General features: G+C 36.4%; 1 protein-coding gene across 1 annotated transcript in view; it reads right to left on the bottom strand.

Annotated features, from left to right (window-relative positions):
• LOC116413058 (protein espinas-like) overlaps positions 1–22,103 on the bottom strand; it is a 224,820-nt gene that overhangs the window by 20,122 nt on the left and 182,595 nt on the right. The gene's annotated exons all lie outside the window — the stretch shown is intronic.

The raw sequence follows: 22,103 nt of genomic DNA on the forward strand, positions 1-22,103 counted from the left end.
TAAACATCAATGAAAGGGATTCCACGTCGCTGACGTAGTGGCTCTATTGTTATAATCTATATTATTGTATAAACTGTGTTATAATTATATATATATATATAATATAATTATATATATATATATATATATATATATATGATTAGAATCTTTCCAAGAAAGTGTTTTACCAGTGAGACCGAATATTTTTCAATCGACTTATATATATATATATATATATATATATATATATATATATATATATATATATATATATATATAGCTGACCCCGTAAACGTTGTTTTACCACTTATTGCGAAATATAAAAATCGCAATTAAAATACAGGGGTTGATTGTAAAACGATGAAAATTTAAAGTTGTGTGTATTTTTCAATGCTAAATCATAATAAAATAAAAATGGAAAAAATTGTTAAAAAAATAAAAAAAAATTTTTGGGGAAGGTCACGCTTATCATTGAGGGGTATGAAAAATAGATGTTGGCCGATTCTCAGACCTACCCGATATGCACACAAAATTTCATAAAAATCGGTAAAGCCGTTTCGGAGGAGTTTGGTAACAAACACCGTGACACGAGAATTTTATATATAAGATATTTATTTACTCTTTGTTGCACCATTTAAATTGTTGTAAATAGCAGGATGCAGTAATAAAACATATATGTGTTTGAAATATAAAATAATAAGTTTAGTGAACAAAATACGAGACATGTCTTATAAAAATCTGACATAGAACAAACATAAAAATAATACATTGTTCTAAAAAACCTTAGTGTCAACAGCCAGTATTAAAACTTCAATATAAATATTCAATAGTACGTACATTCATAAAATATTATTGTGTATTTTACCATATTTTGTATTTATTTTGTATTTAATTTTTGTCATGATGGCAGTTATATTATAGATGTTTGTTTCTAAGGAGGGTGGCCTGGTGATCTAAGACACAGGCAGCTCGCTGCCCAATTTAGACGCCAGTCTCCCACAACTATGTTTAGTTTTATGTTATTGTTGCCAATTATGTATTATAGTTGTAGCACTTCAGCTGCCCGCTAACGAAATGCTTTCTTACTGTACTGGGTTGACTGGAAGAGATCTCTGTCAGAGATAAGTCCACGCTTGCTCGCAACATTTATAAATGCATTGTATTATATGTAACTTACAAGTGCAATAAAGAATATATATATAAATAAAGAATATATAATATGGTTGTGGTGAAAAAAAGGCGATCTCATCTCTAAAGTGAAGCTAAAGGAAGAGATCCTTCCAAACGACCTTTGGTTAGAGGAAAAAATAAAAAGGCGGTAGCTATTTGGCGTTAGAAGTGTAATTAATAAAAAAAATTGTTAAAAAATTATTGTGTTCAAACAGTAGGAGAGGCGGCCATGTTGTTGGCTGGATTAAGAGAGCTGTCAAAGGGACAACTCGGCGTCATCACTCTCAAATAAATAGCATAAAAGGAGTGAACCTTAAAACATTTATGTAAAAACTTCAAAAAATTAAGAGGTTTCAGGTAAGAACTCGGAATCCATTATATCTAAACCGACTTGTAAAGATCCTTTTTTTATATGAAAGGTCATACTTTTAGATCGGTCTTACAGAAATTTTATCAATGTCGGTTAAGTAGTTCAGTTTTTAAATTAAAATGTCTGGTTTTGCCACGATTGAAGACGTCGTATGTCTGTATGTGCATTTCGGCATCACGAAAAAATTTACTCCGCCAAATTGGATGCGGCTTTATGTTTTTGAAGATCTTATTTAAAATATGGTGTATGGTTTATCGTATGGTGTATCAACGCTAGAAATGACGTATTTCATTGTTTTATTTTTTATTTTTTAAAAACCACTTGTATGAAGTAACAAGTAAGTATTCAAATTTTTCTTTCTACTATTGAAGAGTCTCGCAATTGATTACGATCTAATCTGATGGAAAGGGGGGAGGGATTGTTAGTGATACGGACTTCTACTCCCATTAGTAGCTATCAGATTGACCTCTTCGTGGTCCCCCTGGAAACCATCGTGCTGAATATATCACGATGAGCTAACTGACCTACCTTTTCAGTCTCATTTATCATCCCTTACTGGTGTCCACGAGTGTATACCGTTAGCGAAGGAGGGGTTACCATTCCACTATCATTTAAAAAAAAAAAGAAAAAACAAAAAAAAACCTGATGGGAAGTGATGATGTGACGTAAGATGGAGATCACGGGCCCAAGAATAACTTATTCTTTTATTTTATATCACTGAGGTGGCAAACAAGCATACGGCCTACCTCATGGTAAGCGGATATTGAACCTATGAACGCCTGCAATACCAGGGGTATTACGCGCGCATTGTAGAACATTCGTTTACATTTTGTAAATAGATGCGTTCAGAATATCTTCAATAGTCTTGTTTGTTCTCCATTATGTTTGGTGTATTTAATAAAAAATACATCTTTTATTGGAATCATGGGCAAAAATTTAACGTCTTTATAGAGGTGTATGGAATGTCAATTTTTTTGGAGGTTTTATGGGGACGTGAATATTTCGCGTGGTGTAGGTACTCGGCCACGAGTCCGTAGGCACGTAGTGTCCCGAACCTTCCCAGAAGGCATATTGTTGAACATAACTGAAGACTGTTAAACTTGTATGCACATGCATGCAACATGCACAGTGAGTAGAGCGCCCAGGTGGTCGGCAAAGTCTTTGATAGAATGCTAGTGTTACCTTCAACCATTTGTCGAGATAGGTGGATCTATTTGGGACTTCTTTGTAAACCGTCTTTGCAATTTCAGTCTGTTTTAATAATTATGTCTTGTCTATGATCAGTCATTATTTTAAAGGTGTTGTAGTTACAAAAAAAAGAGGGCATTTTATTTTTATAATCTATGATTTAATATTTTTTTTATACAACTTAGAATGGCAAACAAGCTAACGGCCCACCTGATGGAAAGTGGTAAACGTCGCCATAGACATGAGCAATACCATGGATGTACTGTTTCGCCCATGATACCACTCATGCGTTGCCATTCCTGAGGACTCAGGTGTTATTCCTCTGTACCCTGTAAATTCACGCCATATCCCACCCTTCACCGAACCGAACCGAAACACAGCCATGCAAACACAACTGCTACACTGTTGAAACACGAATGGCATTACTCAAGCAAACGACTCCCTCTGGTAAATAAATAAATGGAAATAAATAAATAGATAATTTATTATTTTAATTCATTATCAACGTGTTACTATATTATGTGTTTACCAATCTGTAATATCCTTTTAGATAAAAAAAAAGACTTTCTAAATCAGTTTACAACTGACGGTTTTTACCGTAACAAACATAAAAAAAAATACAATCAAATTGAGAAACACTTTTTTTAAATCGTTTGATAAAGACAGATGTTGCTTCGAAATATTTTCTATTTACAACTAACTTTAAATAATTTAAGATTGCGAACCACAAAAAAAAGCTGACTTCATTTGCGGCAAAACCATGAAGTTTTTGATGTCGTTTGAAAAAGGAGGACATTTTCAATTCGGTTGTATTATTTTTGTGACTGTTACCTCAGAACTTTGTCGTATATAAACCGATTTGAGAGTATTTTTCATTTGATAGAGTAAGTATACTTTAAAATTATTCCTAAAGAAATTTTATCAACATCGGTTCAGAAGTTTAGTTTTTAAATTAAAATAACTGGTTTTACTACAATTGAAATCGGCGTTTTTTATTACAAAACATTGTACAAAAGTCGTTTGCTTGGCCACCTCTGTCCCATTCGTGTTTCTACCGTGAAGCAGTTGTGTTTGCATGGCTGTGTTTCGGTTTGAAGGGTGGGATATGGCGTGAATTTACTGGGTACAGAGGAATAACACCTGAGTCCTCAGGAATGGCAACGCATGGGAGGTATCATGGGGGAAACAGTACACTCTGTTATGTCCATGGTACTGCTCATGTCTATAGGCGACGGTTACCACTTTCCATCAGGTAGGCTGTTAGCTTGTTTGCCATTCTAAGTTGTATAAAAAAATATTAAATTATAGATTATATAATAATTAGGTATTCGGCCATTTTTTTGTATATTACTCGCTCGATGCAAGATCTCTGTCTATAAGACAGCGGCTGTTTGTGTTGTCTGCCTATTACTTTGAGAAAGGCGCAAAATCATATGTATTGTGGTATTGTAGGGGAGTGAACACGTGAGGCAGTAAGGATGTCGGCGCACATAGCTCTCCGTCTGGCTCCGCAGACGTACGCCGCGTCTGACTCACAGTTCCGCCCCTCTCCTACGAGTCAACAAGCGACGAGACGTCGGCGGACGTATTTAACTAGCTGACTCGGCAAACGTTGTTTTACCATATACATTATTTCGGGAACTATACATGAAAATTTATCCTACTACAATTATTATATTCGATTGCCATCTTGCAATCCTATTGCGGTATATAAAAATCGCCAATTTGTCAATGCTAAATCATAATAAAATAAAAAAAAAAATGACCAAAAAATTAAAAAAATATATTTATATATGCTTATGCTGCCCATCCCTTGTCCTACGACGACACATACAATACCCACGGGAAAGGAAGGGGTGGCCTATTCTATGCCCGACCACATATTTACTGCAAGGAATTGTAGTTGAAAATATTTCCCGCCCAAAGTCTGTCACTTACGCCATCAGGCTTGGTGCGTTCATTCATTCAAGATTTAAGTATTGTTCAATTTGAATTGAGTTATTTAAATGGTTGAATTAATAAGAGCATAGATTTTTATTTCAAAAGCATGTGTTTAGTTGGAGCGTAGTTAATATAGAAATTATACGGAGTGATGGCTACGCCAACGCACCCTGCTGGATTATTTTTGAAGTTTTTTTTATGCAACTTAGAATGGCAAGCAAGCTGACGGCAACCGTCGCCTATAGACATGAGCAGTACCATGGATATAACAGAGTATACTGTTTCGCCCATGATACCCCCCATGCTTTGCCATTCCTGAGGACTCAGGTGTTATTCCTCTGTACCCAGTAAATTCACGCCATATCCCACGAATTATAACACCAATAATACGAAATTACCTTACTAACTAGAAATGGTAACACAACAAAGGCTACTGTGGGTGTCACAGTGTCTTTTCTTTATTACTACGGTGACAAATAAGCATACGGCCCGCCTGATGGTAAACGGAGTTCTGTAGAACTTGTAGAACGTGTATTCTGTCTGTGATCTTTAAGATTGGTAACCACTGTCCACCGTTAACTTGTTTGCCATTTCAAATTGTATGAAGCAATCGTAAACTTTGATCATCAACCAATTGTCCGATGACTGATGAGTAAGCATAGGAACTTTCACTGATATTGTTCTCGAGACGTGACAGACCGACGGACGAACAGCTGAGCGGCGGAAACGGCGCAGGACGTGACGCCACGGGATGTTACCGTAGGTTGGGGGAGGGCCTCTGTGGGACCGGAGCTGAATACCTAATGGGGGCATGAGTAACTGATCAAGTTCCTAGCAGACTAACATTTTAATTGATTGTATACTAGATAGAACCCGCGGATTTGCTCGTGTCGATTAAAATCAATAGTGTCCCATGTGTAAATTTGTTAACAATATAAATATGAAAGTATGTAAAGATATTTGGATAAACGGGAATGAATTACTGGTGATAAGGGGGGGGGGGAAAGGAATTGTTAGTAATGGGGGTCAAATAGCCCTATTACTAGCAATATACCCTGTCAGGTCGACCTCCACGTGGTTCCCCCTGGAAACTATCATGGTTAATTTCTGATGAATTCATCATGATGGGCTAATTGGCCTGTTTTTTTCTCACCTATCACCCTTCACTGGTGCTCCACCAGCGTATCCCGTTAGCGCAAGCGAGGTTACCATACCATTTTCACCCATAAAAAAAATGTAAATAACGTGAAAGTTTAAAGTTAAAACTAACGTTTTAACAATACAAATATTGATAAATCCAAATGATACATCATCAAATTTCTAAACTCTATGACTAAACTCAATTCGTGAGGTATCTATTCAATAATCACGGCCAAAACAAACGTCAGGACCACACTGGCTGAGAAAAATAACAGGTCGATCACGTAAAAAAAAAAAAAAAACTCATCACAACTTAAATAGGGTCTCGGGCAAATCAGCGCTAATTTGTTGAAAAACGCGAGCGGTGAACCATCAAACAGTGATCAGTTACCGCCCTACGTTCGACATGAAAGGAACCGCTCGCGTCGTGCTTAATTACGCACTATTACCTCTAGACAAGTCCAAACACGCATTCTATCATTCGACATTAAGGTACATTCGTCAATTTGGAAATTGACGATGATAATTTGGTTTGCTTTCGGCAAAAACTAACATCAATTGATGGCGGGCGTTGGACAAACATTTCGGCGAATTGATTACAGTGTATCCACGTAAATGATGCGGGAATAAATGTGGCGCAAATATTGGTGTTAGTAAGTGACCGACCACCTACATTGCGAGGCGATTTGTTAGGGGTGCGACGGTGGAGCTCTAGTTTTTTCAAATGGTTTTAAAAAAACTAAAGTTCTAATGTTTAAATGGTTTTGTAACCCTGCCTGCGCTATCTAATTACGTGGGCAAGACGGTGGAGGATGATATGTGGGAATGAAGTCGGGCCATTTGACCTATTGTGTTCAATTCACAATAAATTAATTAACTTGGTTTTCGGGGGGAACCACGAAGAGGTGAACCTGATATATAATAGGCATACAATAAGACACCTCTTCCTTTCCCGTGGATGTCGTAAGAGCCAACTAAGGGAGGGCGAGGGATGGGCAGCAGCGTCCCTATTAAAACATCTTTAACGCCTGACTGCGGGTACCAATCCACCTGCCAAGCGTGGCAAGTATTGGCAAAACTCCCCTAGGGGTATACTTATGTCCAACAGTGGACAGTTAAAGGCTTGATGATGACATTTAAAAATCGAACAAAACTATATCAAGCTCCCGACCAAACTGTTTATAATTAAAACAAAAAAACTCCTTTAAATCCAATGATGATGTTAATATTGTACAATTTAAATACAGAATGATCATTTATTTATATATGCCAGTGATTTATTGATGTTAGAGTGCATGTGGTATCTACATCTACACTTATATTACAAAGAGGAAAAATTTGTATTTTTGTGTGTATGTTTGTAATTAATTAACACAAAAACTATTTTGCCGATTTCAAAAATTCTTTCACCATTAGAAAGCTACATTCACCTTGAGTAATATAGGCTATATTTATTGCTAGAAAAGATTAGGGATCCTTACTAAAACTTTAGTAATGTAACTCAAGGTGTAAAAATGCTATAAAATATCTTTGGTCGCGTGCGCTGCGGAAACTATTGGTGATAGAACAAAAGTATGTTTTACAATATTGAAGAAAATATGAATAACTACAAAAAACTTTGCGATATTATATACCCAACTGTTATAGTTATGTCACAATAACCACTTTATAAAATGTTGTAAACATGTCCACCCGTACGAAGCCGGGACGGGCCGCTAGTGATTGATAAACACATTGCAAATCCCACTTTTTCTTCTAATATAATGGAATGTGATATCTCAACAGGAATCCATTGGAATTCAATGTCTCGAGACGGGTTCCCATAGCGACATCGCGTCCATCACGCGCCGCACTTGTCTTCACTTGCTTTATTTTCTTCTTTTTTTCCATCGATACCTGCAGCGCGTCCCTGGACTATCGACTTTTTGTGTTGACTACCGAAAACTTTGTTCAGCATCTTATGCTTGTTATGTATTGATGATAATTCAAAAGATTGGTAGAAAGAAAGTAATGGATGTAAAGTTTTTAAGTTGAAAAATAGAATGATGTTGTAAGAGTGTGGGGCATGTCTAAACTGCATCACGTCGGTATGTTGGTGTTTGTTGGCGAAAGGTTTTGACAAACTGGTAGACAGTTGGAAGCTGTCATAGACACCGATTTATTGCTCACTTCCTTAATATGTATTGTAGAAAATGTAATAAGATTAATTTACAAAGTTACAGGAATTAAATAGATTAAATTAAATAGACACTCAATTAATAATTTATTTGTGAAATACATTGTTAAAATACATTTAGCAAGCTCTCTATGAACAATCCAGAAGGTGTACAAATACCATATAATTTTTATACAACTTAGAATTGCAAAAAAGCTAACGGCCCACCTGATGGAAAGTGGTAATCGTCGCCTATAGACATGAGCAGTACCATGGACATAACAGAGTATATTGTTTCGCCCATAATACCCCCCATGTGTTGCCATTCCTAAGGATTCAGGTGTTATTCCTCTGTACCCAGTAAATTCATGCCATATCCCACCCTTCAAACCGAAACACAGTTATGCAAACACAACTGCTTCACGGTAGAAACACTGTTGAATATAGGCTTCCCCCATAAGAGGGGTTTTGCCAGTATTTGCTACGCTCTACGATTGGCAATCGCAGTTAGGCTTTGGTGGTGTTTCAAGAGGGACGCTGCTATCCATCCATCCCTTGACCATTCAGTTCCCTTATATTGGAAAGTTCTTTTTTTATATAAAAGTATATATTTACAGATTAGTTTCATAGAAATATTATCAAAATCGGTTCAACAATTTAGTTTTAACGTAATTGAAGTTTATATTTTGTGAAAGAAATTTTTTAATTACATATATTATATTAAATGCAATGAAATAAAATTTAAACAAATGGTATTGTATGGTACATAGACAGTTTAAGAAACTTTCGAAGAACTGACTATGAAGTACCGTTTACAAGTTTACTCAATTCTATTTCAAATTTAGTTCATACCAATGCTTAGAATAACAATTTTGATGTAATATCAAACTGTAATTTTTAATCCATCCATTACATTTCTCACTGACAGTCCATTCGTTTTAATACAATGTTTACAATTTATAATTTAGAGTCGGACATTTTGTATGAATCACCGTAGGACTTGTTCAGAGGAGTTGAGTGAATATATATATATATATATATACAACTTAAAATGGCAAACAAGCTGATTGCCCATCTGATGGAAAGTGGTAACCGTCGCCTATAGACATGAGCAGTACCATGGACATAACAGAGTATACAGTTTTGCCCATGATACCCCCCATCATTCCTGAGGAGTCGGGTGTTATTCCTCTGTATTCAGTAAATTCTATAGTTATATATATATATATATATATATATATATAACTAGGTTAACTGTCCACTACTGATCATCAGCCTCCTCCATAAAGGAGGCTTTGGCAGTAGTCGCCACGCATGGCAACCGTAGTTTGACTTTTGGTGATGTTTTCAGAGGAATGCTGCTGCCCATTCACACATTGTATAAACAAAAAATACATTTTATTAAACAAAATTCACAATAAAAAAGTTTATTATGAATAGTATAATACGTACAACAATAAAATAGTTTTTGTATCAATTCTACGAGCTTTTGTGGATGTCTGGGGGGATAAAACGGGCTATCATCCGATGTTTGTCCAAACTTATCCACTTCTGTTTGCCTTGTATTCATGGCTCTCTAAAGTATCGATGGGATAGCGTTATGCATTAATAAGCGAAAAACGACATCTTAATTCGTGACATAATTAAAATGAGATCAACACGGGAGTGAACTTGCAAAAAGTCTTATCAGTTGTAAAAAGAATTATCGAAATCGGCTCAAAATTGACGAAGGTATGACATAGGCCGATTTAAAACCTTTTTTTTTAATACACTTTAAAATTTATATTATTTGTTTTTAAAGTCGATGGTGGTTATCAAGTGATGGCAAGCAAAAAGCGGATGGTAGACAGACAGAGGGAGACTTTGTACAAAAGTCGTTCGCTTGGGTACCTCTGTCCCATTCGTGTTTCAACCGTGAAGCAGTTGTGTTTGCATGGCTGTGTTTCGGTTTGAAGGGTGGGATATGGCGTGAATTTACAGGGTACAGAGGAATAACACCTGAGTCCTCAGGAATGGCAACGCATGGGGGTAAAAAAAAAAATACATTGTACATTAAAGAGTAACTGTTGAGTTTGTTACGGGTTTGCCTCAGCAGATAACAAAATTCCGAACCCAGCAGTATAAACTTAAAAATAACGATTTAAAAGAGTTTGTAAAGAAGTGTATTAGAATAATAAATATTTCTATTCTATTCTACTGATTGATGATTTTGTTGATACGTTAAATTGGTTTTGAAAATCAGTATGTGTACAACGATTTAGTTGCTGACTGTGCACAAATAAATATTGTACTAATTATTTATATTTCATTTTTAGTGAAATTAACGAAAATGTGAGTTATAAAGGTAATAATCAGAATTATTATAAAAGCAAATTTTATTTGTACTTAGTATGCGACTGATTTATTAAACGAATTACCTTGATTTATCGTAACGTGTTACATAGAAATATATTCACAAGTACCTACATAATGAGATTTATATTAATGAAGGTTTAAATAATTACTCACCAGAGGAAGACTTTGTACAATAGTCGATTGCTTGAGTACCTCTGTCCCATTCGTGTTTCAACCGTGAAGCAGTTGTGTTTGCATGGCTGTGTTTCGGTTTGAAGGGTGGGATATGGTGTGAATTTACTGGGTACGGAGGAATAACACTTGAGTCCTCGGGAATGGCAACGTATGGAGGGTATCATGGGCGAAACAGTATACTCTGTTATGTCTATAGTACTGCTCATGTCTATAGGCGACGGTTACCACTTTCCATCAGGTGGGCCGTCGGCTTGTTTGCCATTCTAAGTTGTGTAAGAAAAAAATACTAAAAATATATTTACGAAATAACTAGAGTCTAATGTTAAATAACTAAAGTTTACTAAGGTAGTCATAAAAAAAAAATATGTTTTTTGTGTTTTTTTTTTCTCATGACGGCGATTGACTGGGCCGAATAGAAAGAAAGAAAGAAAGAAGAAAGAAAAAAGGAATAAAATTTGAATATCCTTAACTAATATTATAAATTCACCGTATGGTCCCGGCCATTCCTTCCTTTCCAGTGGGTGTCGTAAGAGTCAACTAAAGGACGGCGAGGAATGGGCAGCAGTGCCCCTTTTTAAACACCTCTAATGCCAAACGACGGTTGTCAATCCGTTTGCCAAGCGTGGCAACTACTGGAAATACCCCTCAAGGGGCTTATGTTCAGCAGTGGACAGTTAAGAGCTGATACGATGACAATTACCATATATATTCTATAAAGACAGAGCCTTTAGAATTCAGTTCCCTCTGCTTACCTTACAAGAGTCTTGGCGTAAAGACACCCACAGGAAAGAAAGGGGTGGACTATTCTATGCCGGGACCACACGGCTATATAATAGTTTGTTATAGGGGGCAAAGGGATTGTTAGCAATGGAGTTTGACAGCCCCATTGCTAGCAATATGCCCTATTAGGTCGCCTCCACGTGGTTCCCCCTGGAAACCATCGTGAACAATTCTTGTTGAATTCGTCACGATGGGCTAACTGACCTGCTTCATCCTCGCCTATCATCCTTCACAGGTGCCCCGCCGGTGTATACCGATAGCGCGGGCGGGGTTACCATTCCATTATCACCCATAAAAAAAAATAGTTTGTTGCAATAGCTATGTCTTGCATAACACGCTCCACCGTAGCACTGGTATGAACTATGTGTGTTTGTCTGTTTGTTTGTGAAGCGCTGGCGCTGCGCCGGTGTGGGAGTTGCCGTCGCGTCTCGAGTGCTCCTCCCGTTGTTTGTTTGTTTGTCCCATTGCATGTACTTTTTCCATTTCTATAATATATCTTTTACTTTGTTATTTCGTTTGAGGATATTTTAAAGCGTTTGGAATTACATCAAATGTACTAATTATAGTGGAAAAATATGCGGGATTTTTGGCAATCACTGTACGAAATATCCTAGTCCTTAAAAATACCAACGCAAGAAGGTATCATCGGTGTCACAGTGTATTTTGTGTATCGCAGTATATACTACTGTAATCTTTATATTACCAGAGGGAGCCTTTGTACAAAAGGCGTCAACCAACAATACACCCTATCAGGTCGACCTCCACGCGGTTCCTCCTGGAAACCATCGTGGTTAATTCTAGTGGAGTTCATTACGATGGGCTTACTGACCTGGTTTCATCCTCACCTATCATCCTTCGCTGGTACTCCGTCAGCGTATACTGATGTACAGGCGAAGTTGCCATTTCATTATCATCTATTGAAAAAAAAGGTTTTTTTTTGTGAGGTTTTTTTGTTGTTTTTGTGTGTTTTATTGATAAGTGATGATGAACATCACTTATCATCCCTGACTGGTGCCCCACTAGTGTATACCGATAGCGCAGGGAGGGTTATTACGGACGCCATACTCCCATCATTTGAAACTTAGTCGGAAATTGATTCAAAATGTTTGGATTCGGCCAGACTTTAACTCTGTACTTTTAAGGTCTAAAACACGGGTCAGAATATAATTAGGCCATGTCTGTCTTTATTCTAAGTTTTACAGAACAATAACCTTTTTGTAATGATTTAAAAAAGTCTGTCAGTGTTACAAGGCGGAACCCTAAAGCCACACGTAGCGCCATCCAAACCTGCAGCCATAAAACTTATTTACTCCAATAAACTATCAGCTACACAATGTATCGACAGGCCTTCTAAAATAGACGTCACTTGTAAAAAATCGAACCTGGGGGTCCGGCCGGCCCCGGGTGGGAACGGCCGCCGCGTGAAATCACCGCGCCACGTCGGTCGGACCCGAGAAAAACTCATGTCTCACTACACGCTCATTGTGTAGGCACGGAGCAGGGTTGCCAGGTGTTATTTTTTATTTTTACCCAAATAGCAAAATTTGTTTAATACAAATTGATACGATTTCTCTCATTTCAATCAGTCACAAACTTTTGCCCATTTTCATTACGTTTTGCCATGTAGCTATTAAGCTAACGCCGAAAAAGGCAATTTACTTGGCTTAACTTTTTCTAACCTTTATTTTTCTATTTTTGTAAGTATATTTTATTATATTTACATACTGCTATTCAGTTTACAAGTATCAAAACTGTTAAATAAAAATACTCAAGTTTCTTCAAAGCCCATTTCAATTTTCTCCAAAAATTTTTCCAATAATTTCATTATTTCATTATTCATTATAATTTTTTAAGGAAACAATAAAGGGTATCTATCTATCTATATTCTAAAAATTTACGAACAAATAAATTTTTACCTAAAATAGCGAAAAATTACCCACTCTGGCAACGTTGGCACGGAGCTATTCGGAAATCATTATAGATCAGCCGCGACTTTTTACGCGTGATTTTAGACGTAAAAAAAATAAAAATTTAATAATTTAAATTTATAGATGTAATAAATACATACATATATTACTCTGTTATCATTAAATAAATTTATTTAAACGAGCAACTCTTGAGTTTCTTGCCGATTCTTCTCAGAAGATAAATTACATTCCGAACCCGGCAGTAGGAGGCTAAAAGATGACGGTTTAAAAGAGCTTGTAAAACAAATTTGAATAAACATGATTGGAATCTAAAATTTGAGTTTGACGTCGTATCAAGGTAAACACAGGAATCGGATTTTAAATTCCTCTTTTAGGAAATGTATGGTATGATGCAGACCTTTAATATTAGGTCTTCTTTGTCTACGTATCATCTCTCACAGGTGCCCCGCCGGTGTATACCGATAGCGCGGGTGGGGTTACCATTCCATTATCACCCATAAAAAAAGTCTATGGGAAGGCTTATGTCCAGCAGTGGACGGATGGCTGAAATGATGATGATCTGATATATGTATAAATCTTATATATAAAATTCTCGTGTCACGGTGTTTGTCACCAAACTCCTCCGAAACGGCTTTACCGATTTTTATGAAATTTTGTGCGCATATTGGGTAGGTTTGAGAATCGGCCAACATTTATTTTTCATACCCCTCAATGATAGGGGTAATCCACCCTTAAATATATTTTTTTGTCAATTTTTTTTATTTTATTATGACTTTGCATTTAAAAATACATACTTGAAGTTGTATGTATTTTTACCATTTTACGATCAACTCCTGTTGTTTAATCGCGATTTTTATATTCCGCAATAGGGTTGCAAGATGGCAATCGAATATAATAATTGTAGTAGGATAAATTTTCATGTATAGTTCTCGAAATAATGTATATGGTAAAACAACGTTTGCCGAGTCAGCTAGTATGATATATAATTCATAATAAAAAAAAAAAATACAATCTCTAGAATGCAATGACACATAATATTATTCTAGGAATTCCATAGTTCCGTAGGAGTGAACCGCAGGGCGCAAGTTCCTATCTTCGTTGACCGTATTTTTTAATTCTCGTCAGTTAAACAATACGTCGGTAAGCGATAATTAAGAGGAGGCTCTCGGCTTTATCTATATTTTTTTGTGGCCACCATTTTTTGTTCACAGGAATCTAATCCAATTGGCTTTCGAGGCGTCGACTAATTGATTGGTTTGGTGTCGATTTTGTTGCTTTACCTTTTAGTAAAACTACACCTCCGCTGATGCGTTAGACGTTTAGGCACAAAGTAAATAATTAATATAAGCTGTAGTTTGATCGTTTCGCTGATATTTGCAAGTTTTAAACAGTAGTGCTATGCGTAACCAGTTTTTTGGACACTATATCTCACCTTCTCGCCCATGCAACATTTATTACAATCCAAAGGTTGTCTGGAAGAGATCGCTTTTAGCGAAAATGCCGTCCATTGTTTTCTCACTGCGATAATTTCTTGTAATTGTTTGTATTTATAACAAGTTTACTACTGTAACTTTTTGGAGGAAAGAGTAAAGATGTATGTAACTGTCTATTTACAATTGCATGGTACCATGTACATGAGAACTACTAGTATTAACTAGCAGATGACAGAGACTCCCAGAGAGCCGTTTTTTAAAGGCCGGCAGTACACCTGCAATGCCTTTAGTGTTGTGGGTGATCATGGGCGGCGGTAGTCACTTACCATCAGGTGAGCCGCATGCTCGTTTGCCCCCTGTGTTGTAAAAAAAAAACTCCCAGAGGGACTCTCTCTTTTGGAGGGGGTAGCCACTGTGTCATTCTAGAAGGAGGGAATTGTTAGTCTATCTGTGTTTGTTATTACTTGTGTCCTATAATTGATATAAATAAATAATCTATCTAATTATCCAATTTATAGTAAACAATCATAGATTGTATAGATGCAGTGTCTTCATAGAAATGCTTCGAGAAAAACGGTTCAACTTTTCCATACAATTTTTCGTGATAAATAGTTACGAGTGATTCCTTTATGACTTCTATATTTATTTTGTTTTATAATTTCTGCATCTTTTTAATACGTAAACACACATTTTATTTATTAAATAATACGTGATTTTTTTTATTAGCTAACTTGACAATTGGTTGACAAAAAATTTACCTGTTTTAGAGGCTCGATGCTCTATCTATATGATCTAAGTAAACAATATACTCCCTCAGTTTGACCTCCACACGGACACTTGTAAATCATTGTGGTTAATTCCCGGTTGATTTGTCACGATGGGCCAACTTACATAATATCGTCCTTCACTGGTGCCCCGCCAGCCTGTACTCATAGTGCAGGTAGGTTAAAATGTCTTTTTAATCACTAAAAAAGAACTGATTCGTATAATACATATCGTCACAGTCGTAGAATACTGACGGATCTTTATATGTAATAAACGTCAGATCCGTCAGTATTCTACCACTATGACGATATATTTATACTGAACTGCATATACATAGATTACATGTTTATAATTTATTTTGAATAAAGATGTACAACAGGCGAGCTTAATTTTTTTTTATTCTTTTTTTTTTATAGATTTATTTTCTCTTCACAATTTATCACAGTGAGATACAATGAGACATGCTTATATTAAAGTAATCAAATCATAAATTGTTAGTAATTAATTACTATATAGTAATAACGTAATAGTAATTAATGCTCCTTTCCACTCAGGGTTTGCTGGAAGAGAACTCTTACAGAGTTAAGCTCGCCTGTTGTACATCTTTATTTAATATATATTATTTAATTGTATTTTTTTTGTGTACAATAAAGTATAAATAAATATAGTTACTAGTTAAATATTGGGGGGAAGGGATTGTTAGTAATGCAGACTACCAGTCCCATTGCTAGCAATATACCCTGTCAGGTCGATCTCCCCGTGGTCCCCTCTGGAAACTGTCGTGCCGTGGGACGTGTCGTGGATACACCTGACATCCAGTCAGGTGTATCCATCACGATGGGCTAACTGACCTGCCTTTTCATTCTCACCTATCATCCCTCACTGGTGCCCCGCCAGCGTATACCGTTAGCGTTAGATTCTATAATCTTGAACTAAGGTGATACACCTTTTGCCTGTAGTTGTACTGAACGGTTTCCAATATATAAATTGTTAAACTCTAAAAAATAAAGATAAAAAATAATAAAAGCTTAGTTAAAATTCCAACCACTGGGGGGCGTGGTGAAATACAAAAACGATTAAATATATTGGGGCATTCTCTAACTCAGCCTTTCCCAAAGTGGGCGATAACGCCCCCTTGTGGGCGCTGCAGGCCTAAAGGGGGGCAGTAAGAGACCCAGAAAAAAAATGGGGGCGTTGTGTAGAGGCTTGGGGGGTGATTTGTTGATTTTGAAGTAATAGTGGTTTTTAAGTAGGTGAAAAAATGGGGGCGCTAAAAAATAATTTATTCTCAAAGTGGGCAGTAGACGTAATAAGTTTGGGAACCCTTGCTCTAACCGTTTACCGTCTAACGCACTCTAGTTTTTATTTGAATACAGATTTATTTCATGCAACGAAGAATGTGTTGTATTCATTCACTGACCTTGACGGTGACATCAACGCCACCTGGGTTTCGAATTAGAGACCTTTTGTCCGCAACTGTACGTTTCGATTGAGTTTTTACTAATATTAAAAACTAGCGGGCCGTCCCGGCTTCGCACGGGTGGACATTTTTACAACATTTTTAAAAAGTGGTAATTGTGACATAACGATAACAGTTGGACATATAGTATAGGAAAGTTTTTTGTAGTTATTGATATTTTCTTCAATATTGTAGAACATAATTTTGTTCTATCACCAATAGTTTCCGCAGCGCACGCGACGAAAGATATTTTATAGCATTTTTTTACACCTCAAGTTACGTTACTAATGTTTTAGTAAGGATCCCTAATATTTTCTAGCAATAAACATAGCCTATGTTACTCAGGGTGAATGTAGCTTTCTAATGGTGAAAGAATTTTTGAAATTAATAGTAAACTTATTATAAATATAAATAATTGCAAGAAATAATCACAATGAGAAAACAATGGGCGACCTTATCGCTAAATCCTTCTAATCATTATATCAGCCGTTATCTGTCCACTATTGGACATAGGCCTCCTCCATAGACTGTCATAAGGAAAGGAGTTGTTCCTTATGGCAGTTTACCATTGGGGAGATTGTGCCAGTAGTTGTCAATGTCATGCTTGGCAGATAGGTTCGCAACCGCAGTTAGATTTTGGGTAACGTTTTAGAAGGGACGGTGCTAGCCACTTTTCGACCATTAAGTTTCCTTAGTCGCTTCTTACGATACCCATGGGAAAGGAAATGGTGGCCCATTCTATGCCGGGACCACACGCCAACTAACATTACAAAGAGAAAATATATTTTTTTGTTTGTTATCGATAAACTCAAAACTTAACTTTTTGTAAAAAAAATTAGCAATTGTTAGCGAGTGACATGGCTGTATTGTATTTTCTCTATCCGTGCGAAGCCGGGGCGGGTGGCTAGTGTATAATGCCTGCGTCATACCTCAGTTCGTTTTATCTTTTGTTTAAAGTTAAATACAGTGTTTGCGCTACACTCGTCACTGTTGGACGGCGTGGGAACTCTGCCACGGCATGGGATCCTGCTATCTTATCGACACCCAATAATGTTCGGTACGCGCCCCTCGTTCCACTAATCGGCGTTCAGGAACGATTGTCGCTTTGTCACCTATCACCATAGACAATGGCGCCGATACTGAGGTGCCATTCTCTGTTTTTATCTCCAAAATTAATATTTGACTTCCATAGTTTTTCGAAAGTATTCTGTGAGAGAATGTTATGTGGCATTAAGTACGTCTTTTGTATCGATTTTTTGGAATGTGGTCAATAAAGGATAAATAAGCGGAATTTACATAAAATTAAAAATTTACATCATCTTAGCATTTGGAAGACGTCAGAGTTGGACAGCCTCCGTGGCGTAGTGGTGGACGCTTTGCTTTGCGTTTGGTAATGGGTTGGATTCCCAGTCGGGTCAATTTATAAAAATGATTTTTTGAATTGTCTCCGACTTGGGGTTCTGAGTTGTACCCCCAGATGGCTGTGGCATATTGAATATGGCAAATAATGCATGCATATACTAAAAGAAATAAAATTAAACAAAATAACAAACTACTTTTATGGACTATCGGGAAATAAGACTTAAATTAGACAACCAAAGGGTGGCTTTATACAAAAGTCGATTGCTTGGGTACCTCTGTCTCATTCGTGTTTCTACCGTGAAATTGTGTTTGCATAGTTGTGTTTCGGTCTGTACCTTGTAAATTCACTGTCATATCCCACGGCAGTGAATTTACAAGGTACAGGGGAATAACACCGGAGTCCTCAGGCATGGCAATGCATAGGTGGTATCATGGGCGAAACAGTATGCTCTGTTATGTCTATGGTACTGCTTATGTCTTTAGGCGACGGTTACCACTTCCTATCAAGTGGGCCGTCAGCTTGTTTACCATTCTAAGTTGTATAAAAAAACAAAAACTTCACTTGTTACTACACGGTCACTATTCCAGAACATATCGATCAATAAAGCACCAAATATTGACAAAGCTATTCGAATTCTCATTTCATGGAAATAAATACAATAATGTAAGGGTGCCATTGAGGGCGTACAATGGCGGACTGTGAGCGGATCGACTTTGTACCGCCGCGCTTCTAATCTCCGAAACTACGCATTCCTCACATGAGATGGTGAAAAAAACCATCGCCAAGTTGTATACTAGCCCATTATACTTGGTCCCGTACGTCAGTAAATATGTCGAGTCGATTTCACAGTTTGTACGAAGAGATTTGGAATATTTTTAGGCGATTTTAAAAAGAGGAGGGAAAGGTATATTTTAATTTTTAAAATACTTAAGGGGCTTTGTTTAAAAAAAGCCACGTAGTTTTTTGGCAACTGTTTAACTGCCTTAAGCGATGTAGACATGTAAATATTTACATTTTATAAAAAAAAAAGCGAAAATCAAAATTATAATATAAATTAGGAAAATGTCAATAGAAGGGGTGAAATAATTAAAATGTCAAGCTTAATGTACAAGATATTCCTTAATACTATAAAAAAGTTAGTCCAAATGCCATTTACCTAGTTCTTTTTTTTATATTTAATAAGAGGCAATACATGAATGTCAGACTTAACTTTTTTTTAAAAAAATTGTGTCATAAATAGTAGGAAATGTATTTCTTTTTTTCAATTATTTAGCGTTTATAAATATACTAGTTTTAACTCGCGATTTCGCCTGCGTGACCGGGATAAAAAGTATTTTATCCATCCCTTATAGTGCGTGTATATTAAATTTCCTAGTGATTAGTTGCGCCGCAAAGGCGCTATAAGGTAACAAACAAACAAACTCTTTTTCAAATTTACAACATTTGTAGGGATTGTGGTTAAGCTAGAGTTAAGTTGTGCTAAATAAACTAGACATATGTAACTTCAGCTTGACAATTAAATTTGAAAATTCATCACGTCCTGAAAATCATTTTAATTTGTCGTTACCTGCAATATAGGTTTTCCGCCGTGTGGTCCCGGCATAGAATTGGCCACATTTTCCTTTCCTGTGGATGTCGTAAGAGGCGATTAAGGGAACCTAATGATCTAGGGAAGGGCAGCATGATCCCTTTTAAAAGATCACCAAATCCTAACTGCGGTTGCCAACTTGCCTGCCAAGGTTGGCAACTACTGGAAAAACCCCTTTTATGGCTTATGTTTAGCAGTCAATGGCTAATACGATGGTGATAGGTTCTTCCCATATATCACTACAAATTATTTAAACAATTTATTTTACTTTGAATTATTATGCACCTATTTACCGATTTAAGTAGTGATATTTAGACGTTATTGGGTTAACTTCGTACATACATACATATCTGTCACGCCTGTCTCCCATTAGGGTAGGCAGAAACAATGGAACGCCAAATGCTTCGATTCAAACAAACCTCTTTCCTTCTTCCACATTCATCAATCTTTTCATACACGCTCGCCGGTTGCGGGTACTTTAAATTTGGTCCTTTTTCAGCACGTCACCTATTTGGTCGACATACGTCCGTCTAGGGCGGCCACTACCGACATCTCCATTCATTCTTGCTCGATAAATCTCTTTCGTAATTCTTCTTTCATCCATCCTCTCCAAATGACCAAACCATCGCAACATTCTTATTTCGATTTTTGTCACTACATCGTCTTTCAGTCCACTTCGATGGCATTAATAAAGGAATATAAAAAGCTAAGAACCCTGAAGAAGCGGTACCCGAAAACTGGCTGCTACAATAATGCTTACCTATGAATAATAAGATAAAATAAAAAAAAAAAGAATGCACACACAATCGTGGCCTCATGTAGACAGCCCTCTATTGTACATACACAATGCGGTGCGCTTGTACGTCGCTGTTGCGGCTCACACTCGCGCGCACTTAGGGTTGTCACATCTATTTATTTATTTATAATTAATCATTTAATATACACGATTTTTTTAAATCGAATTATAATGGCAATTAAGCTGACAGACGGCGCAGAATATACTGTGATACCCGTGGTACACCTTACAGGTTGCTGTTTGTGAGGACAGTCAAGTTATGTTTTTTATACTAATTAGAATGGCAAACAAGCTGACGGCCCACCTGATGAAAGTGGTAACCGTTGCCTATAGACATGAGCAGTACCATGGACGTAACAGAGTATATTGTTTCGCCCATAATACCCTCCATGCGTTGCCATTCCTGAGGACTCAGGTATTATTCCTCCGTACCCAGGAAATTCACGCCATATCCCACTCTTCAAACCGAAACACAGCCATGCAAACACAACTGCTTTACGGTTGAAACACGAATGGGACAGTGGTACCCAAGCACTTTGTCACAAATGTTGAATTCCAATTTAATCGAGTGCTTATAAAATAAAGCGAATTTTAAAGATATGGTAAATTCGAAAATGCTCAAAAGTTGAGAATTAGCTTTTATACCCAATACTAGGTGTACTCCACGATTCCGCCTGTGTAAATCATTATATATAGTATTCTAAGTTTCAAGTACCTAATTTAATTTAAATCCGTTCAATAGTTTTTGCGTTAAATAGTAATATACATCCATTCTCTATTACAAATTTTTGTATTTGTAATAGAGGTAAGACTGAGTTCAGAGCTCTTGCATTTATGAAACATGTTAATTCAATGTTTTTACAGTGTTTGAAGGTGTATGCCTCATGGAAACATTTTTGGAAAGTTATTGCTAATACTGATAATTATTAAATTAATTACAGCGTTGTTGACAACCCTACACAGATTATTTTGTCATCAGTCGAATCGTAAAGTTTAAAGCCGTCAAGTAACGTGTGAGCTTATTGTGGGAGTCCTTTTAGTACATTAGGTAATTAATTAGGTATGGCAGGATTCAAGATATTTAACCTCCGACGTAAAAAGAGGTGTTTGACATAGTTGTATGTCTGTCTGTGTCATCATAACTGCTAAATAAATGGACTGATATAATGTGTTTTGGAAATTGGTTAAAAATTACTAACTTTTTTTAAATATTTATACTTTATTGTACACAACAATTACATTTTACTTTGTATACAAATTTATTTTGTATAAAGATGTACAACAGGCGAGCTTAACTCTGTAAGAGTTCTCTTCCAGCAAACCCTGAGTGGAAAGGAGCATTAAAACATTGTATATTATTTAGCGATAACACCGCCTTTTGTACCTTTATGTATATATTTCAATCTGTATGTATGTTACTGTGTTTCACTTGAATTGTCCAATGGTAATTTTTTTTTATTCCTGATGCAATAAATAAATAAAAAATATAATTATTATAACATATATGCTGACATACTTT

This window comes from Galleria mellonella, unplaced genomic scaffold (genome assembly GCF_026898425.1).
Source record: "Galleria mellonella isolate WM207_F2 unplaced genomic scaffold, CSIRO_AGI_GalMel_v1 utg63, whole genome shotgun sequence".
Classification (NCBI taxonomy): domain Eukaryota; kingdom Metazoa; phylum Arthropoda; class Insecta; order Lepidoptera; family Pyralidae; genus Galleria; species Galleria mellonella.